Source organism: Phoenix dactylifera, chromosome 9 (genome assembly GCF_009389715.1).
Source record: "Phoenix dactylifera cultivar Barhee BC4 chromosome 9, palm_55x_up_171113_PBpolish2nd_filt_p, whole genome shotgun sequence".
Classification (NCBI taxonomy): Eukaryota; Viridiplantae; Streptophyta; class Magnoliopsida; order Arecales; family Arecaceae; genus Phoenix; species Phoenix dactylifera.
Genome location: NC_052400.1, coordinates 2455260 through 2461814, shown reverse-complemented (window position 1 = coordinate 2461814; position 6555 = coordinate 2455260).

Here is a 6555-nt window from a genome sequence, read left to right as displayed (position 1 = left end):
GTGTTTTGTAATGGCAGGCAAGTAAATATCAATTTACAGGGCATTCGTGCAAATTTTAATGTTTAAAAGGGTATTTATGCAAAAATCTGAGCATTTTTTTGCATGCATAAACTTCTAAATATATTAAATTATACGGATATCCTCCAAAATTGCTATTTTCATGTATATTCTTATAAACGTTTTTTTTTTTTTGCATGTCTACCTATTAATGATTTTTCGTCGTTTTAATTTTAAACCGCTAATTTCTTATCGACGTTAGATAGCATGGGTATACATACAAAATAAATATTTGATGAGGATATATATGTAAATATTAATTTTAGAAAAATATTCATGTAAATTTTAATATTTAGAAGAGGATGCATGTAATATATATATATATATATATATATATATATATATATATATATATATATATATATATATATATATATAAAGCGCATCATAGCTCCAAATATTGGACGCCAACCTCACGGGTTATTTATTCTGGATATTTTTATCTTATCATCAACGGTCGATTATAAAAAAGAGAATAACGGAAACGGAAATATTTGCGTTAGAGTTAAGCATTTGAGTCTCGGAGTTGGTGTGGAAATTGGAGCCAACCGAACCCATTCAAAAAAAAAAAAAAAGTGGGTTGGGATTTCAGTACGGCGATTTGGTACCACTGGCTGTTACTATTAGAAATAAAAGCCGTTATTTTTCTGTTTCTGTCAGGTTAAATGATTGAATATTTCAATTTGGGGGTAAAATATTGGATCCCATTTATAGCAGAAAATAATAAATAATAAAAAATATTGATAAAATCAGTGTTCACCAAAAAAAAAAAAATTTCTCAAATTTTTTTTGATTGCTATACAATAAATTTAAATTAAAAATGTTATTTTATTAATGATTCCGGAACTGAGAATAATATTGTGACTATAATAATAGCTAAATAACAATTAGATATAAAAGACCTGTTACGCATGAATTTAAAAGGATAATTTTTTTTTTTTTGGTAAAGTGGATGATTCATACTATTTTAATATAGATATATCTAATAAAATTAGAAAATAATAAATTTTGGAGTGTTTTAGGCTGCTCTCTTTGTCCAAACTATAGAGTGCCTCTAAAATAACTAACCACATACGAAGTCAACCAGTCCGCAGCTCCGTTTGTTTCTCTGAAAATATGCTTCATCTGAAAGACCACACCACGACTTAATATAGTCTGAATGTTCCGAAGTAAAGGGTGGCCCCTCCATTGCCGCTGGTACCGTCCTAAATCCATCCAATCATAGGATGGAAGTTTTTGATATTGCTGTGACATATCAAAATAATTGTGTTATTGTTCTAAAATTTTGTGCATACAAGACGAGAAAATGTTAATCCTAGGCTTGCACTCTAGACAAGCTTGAGAAGAAAACATAAACAACAATCATTATTTTAAAGACAGTTTGATATGATGGACATAATGGGGATTTGGATGGAAAAAAGCCATTGTTTATTTATAATGGCTATTGCATGATAAAACAGAATATTCTCGATGATAGACAATTTGAGATTTTTGTTGCTAAATGAAATTTAGGCATGTTTTATTTGTTATCTCTTTGGAAACTTTGATACGTTTGGTTTCCGATCATATTCTGGATGATATGACATTTTATCTGTGATGGGGACCTTTTTTAAAGAAAAGAGAAATTTAGGCATGGTGGTTGGACCCTTCTTTTTGGTGCAACGATTCATGTTCAATTCTCAAATAGAAGAAAGCAGAGCAGAAGCACTCAAAAAAAAAAAAAAACTACATTAAAAAAATATTATATATTAAATATGCCATTGTTTTACCATTGTTATCTATTATATTGTGAGGATCCGTGCAGGCGTATAATTAGTTCCACATTAGTTATTTGCTAAGTAGATCTTGGGTACTTATATAGGATCAAAAAACCCAAATAATACTTCCAGCTAGCTATTTTGGTTGAAGGCATGGGTTGTTATAAATGGTATCGGAGCGGACCCAACTCATAACCTATGTACACTAAGAGACACTGCAGCACGAATCCATTATGGCTGATCACGGGCCGATCGTGATGTTTGTAATTAGATTTGAATGGATTTGAATTCATAGCCTGACGAGAACGTTAAGGCTTCAACGGAGGGAGTATGTAAGGATTCGTACGGGCATGTATTTAGTCCCACATCGATTATTTGCTGCGTAGATTTTGGGTACTTATATAGGATCAAAGAACCCTAATAAGATCCTAAATTATTATATATATACACTACAGTAAAATTAGAGAAAGCCGACCCATTTTTGCCGACGCTAGGAGAAAGCGTCGGCAAAATTTTATACGGGTCAACTTTTGCCGACGCTTATTAAGAGCGTCGGCAATTAAAGGAATAGACGACGCTTAAAAGCGTCGGCACAGCCCTCTAGCGAAATCGTCGCTGGAAGGCGTGGGAACTGGACCTATAACGACGCTTTTAAGCGTCATTTTTGGCCCTTCGATAACACGACGCTTATAAGCGTCGAATATACCCGACGCGTAGAAGTGTCGATCCAGGACGACGCTTATAAGCGTCGTCTAAGGGTAGAATCCCTCAAAACTCAGCGCCCGACCCCGATCGAACCCTCATTCTGCGCTGGCTACTTCCCCTATTTCTCCTCTCCGGCTTCCGTCTTCCTCCTCTCCGGCACTGCCATAGTCAACCGTCTTCCTCCTCTCCGGTGCCGACCGTCGGATTCCAACCTCCTCTCCTCCTCCCTCCTCTCCGGCGCCGACCGACCAACCCCGATCTCTTCCACCTGAGGTATTTTTCTTCTCCTCCCTCTTCTCCCTCCTTCTCGCTTGTTCTCCTCCTTCTCCGCCTCTTCTTGTTCGTGTGTTCGTGGGTGTTTTTTTCTTTTTTTACAGATTCTCTAGCTTTGCCTCCGCCCGAGGATCTCCTCCTCCTCCCTCCTCTCCGGCGCCGTCCGAGCAGCCCTCAAACCTCGATCGACTCGGCAACCCTGATAAGTATGATCGTTGATGCACATTGAACAATTATTATTTTTTATTATTTTGTTGCTAGTTGGCTAAGTTAAAAAATTGATTAATTCTACAATCTTTAGGAAGGGCTTGGGATTAATTTTCTAGGTCTGCAGATAAACCAGGCAGAGTCTAGGTCAATTTGGTCCCTTCATGCCAACTGAGAAAAAGCAGAAAATGCCCATATTGTTTAGGGAAGAAGGACTTATACTGTAGGATCCTGTGTATGAAGTCAAATTTAAATATGTATCTACCTTGCGAGGTTTTCCCTGAAGTTGGTCAGTTAGGCTTGATCTAGGAGCATGTCTGTATTTATTTGGGATCATGATGGGGTTATTTGCTGAACCATATAGGCACTGTTGGGTGCAAGCATTTGGAAATTGTCTCCACAATGACAATAGTTTGATGATGCAGTATATCCCCATCCCTGCTATTGTTAATTAAATCTGATTTATTAACCATAATGCAAACAAGCTCAGGTTTTGTATGTAAGTAGTCATTCTAAGAACCCATTGCATGTTTACAGCCAATTATTTTGGAATTTTTTGGCATAATCTCAATTTGAATGCACACGGTAATCTGTATTTGCAATGATTTTGGTATTGGACTTTGTGGAAACTTGGCACAACTGAATCTGCCAAAAAACCAAATATATATATTTTAAAAAAATACAAATCCGGACCCGAAACCATATTTTCATTCAAATGAGTATAGCCTGAATCTGTTAATGAATTCATGTCAGCCTCTTTAAACAGACAGCTGTGACATTCTGAAAAGATTATAATCCATAGGCAGTCTGATGTTAGGCATTTTGTTGCATACAACTATATCCCAAGTGGGTCTTCTGCAGCTGTGTTAGCTGATCTGTTTCTTAGCTCCTAATCAAAATTAATACTATAAGCTCTTCTAGTATATGCTTATTTGAAGGTTTTCGGCAATCCTCTAGCGGATGTTGACCTTTATTGTCTCTAGATTTTATGCAGGGTGTAAGCTCTATGCTTTCTGTCAGGGGAAAGGGCCTCTTATCTTGGTGTGCAGATGACAATTTCATTGTGTATGATGACCCCACATCAAGTTGCGAGGCATTAGTTTATCAGTTTCATGTATTTATAACTAGTTTTTCACAAAATTGTTGTTTATCAGTTGGCCTATGCTTTTATGCCTTGCGTCAATGATCTTCATTTATGCTATTATCCATAAAAAAAATTAGGAAGATTGAGTATAACATTGCCTGTCTGAAAACAATCTTTTAACTTTTGATTTTATGAAGTACTTCCGATGTGCTCTTAACTGATTCTCCTGTAACCATAGTTGACGACCATTTTTCCATATATAGATGATCCTCCTTGCACACTCTTCTTTGCTATTTATTCATATCATGTGGTGATTCCTCCATCAAAGGAGAGTTGAAAGTTCTGCTCTCTTCTCCCTCACAACATCCTGAAATCTCTTTTGTAGCTTTTCTGCTATCAAATACCAATATGAGCTTTTTACATGGTGTTTTTACACTTCACCATTGCTTTGGCATAATCTGAATTCTGAATCAAATTATTTGTAAATAGAATGACTGTTACAGAGTCTTGAACAGGTAGTGTTCATTGATGCCAGTACTTGTTTTATTTTAACCAGTTTACTTCTTTTTCTATGTCTGAAATTTCCATACCTAACACGGTCAATATATGAACATATGAGTTCAACCATTCACATTGTATGGTTAACCTTTCTAGCCTTTAAGTTAGTTTACAATATTTATATTAATGTTTGGCCTAAAATCTTGCAATATTTTCGAGTTATACTTTATAATCAACAAGTAATATTAATTATTGATAATTTTTTATCTTTAACTTGTGAATATTTTATGGTAAACATTGATTGCATTCAGTATATTAATTTCAACCTCCTAGGAGCGTATTGGCACATAAGCTAAATTTGATACTATTTCCAAATTCAAATGAATATGATACTCAAAGTAACTTTGGATTTGGTATGGTAGTTGATATTGAGTTCAATTTCAATTTGTATGCATTTTTCTTTCCATGAAAAACTTTGAATCATTATACTATTTAATTGATGTTGTTTTTATGATGTATTTGTTGGCCTCCCGAAGGAAAAATCCTGGATCCCCTCATCTTGCATTGAATTTCTGTTTTGCCATTTTGCTCTGTCTTTTAAATGTATGTTATATTATATGTAAGGTACCTTTTCTCTCCAGGGATTTGCATGCACTTGCTGCACAATTATCAAAACTAAAGCTTTCAGAGAGGCTATTTATTGAACAAGATTTATTACCTGAAGAGCTGGTAAGCATAACTATCAATGGGTATGCTTTTTCCTATCAATTTAGTTCCAAGCCTTAACTTTGTAAATATGTGATCTGCATTATGCCTCTGCTTTTAAGTTCTTTACTTGTAAACTAGCCTCTACCAGGTTGGGATTCCATGTGACTTAATCATTCATGAATTTTCAGGTCTGTGGTTCTTTGTAACCATTCACAGTAAATCAGTAATAATGCCCTTCTTCTGATTTAGATGACTGGTTTTAGAAACTTTTGAAAAGGCAGTCTATCTAAGAGATGTTGGATTCAACCAAACACAAATATTTCTGTTGTCTATAGTGCATTGTCCATATAGAGCTAATCGTTCGAATTGGTGCCTTACAAGGCTATGTTTTTATATAAGATATTATATTTTGAGACATTAATTATTCTTTTATTTTATTCATAATATTTTATTGATATCTAATAGCATGTGATTGATTGGCCAATTGAAGGAGACCTAAGACTCTGGTTTCTTATTCCTTAAATTGTCAAAATGAAGGATGACGTTGGGAGACTTCATCTACATGGCTGTTAATGGTAGATGATGACCATAAAATTGTGGTAACCATTTCTCGGTTGTTAGAGTAAAGGCTCCACATTAACTTGGCTGTGACACATTACATTGACTGGCTGTTAATGGTATAATAGCCTTTGTATATCCTATGACCTGACGGGTCCATGTAAACTTGCATGAGTCAAGTCACTTTGATGGCCAATCGATCAGACTAAGACACAAGTTTGTATATAGTCTTATTCGGTGTATATGATTTATGCTGAAATCATGTGAGATGCCGACCATTACCCATATCAGGAGAGTAACTTGTTTGTTCAAAAACTAACCATGCAAAAATAAATCCACTGAGGTTTGTCAAAAGTGTTTTGATAAGAATGTATTTTACATATAAAATAACTATAGAGTATATTTATGGTTTTTGCAAATATTTTGGAAAAATAGTTTCTCCGGTGCACGCAGCATGATGCTATGTGACGAACTTTGTTCGTATTCTTTATTTAATGCTTGTGAAATTTTTAAGGCAATGTGAGTGTTCATTGTCCTCGAGTGACATGGATATTGGGTCTGCATTACCATTCACAATTTTTTGGGATGATCCCTCTGTGAGTTCAATTGGACAGAAGATGCAGTATTCTCAATTGTTTATTGGTTCTTTAAGCCACAACCACAATGTGGATCACAAGAGAATTTCTGGTACAAGCAGTAGGGTCCTAT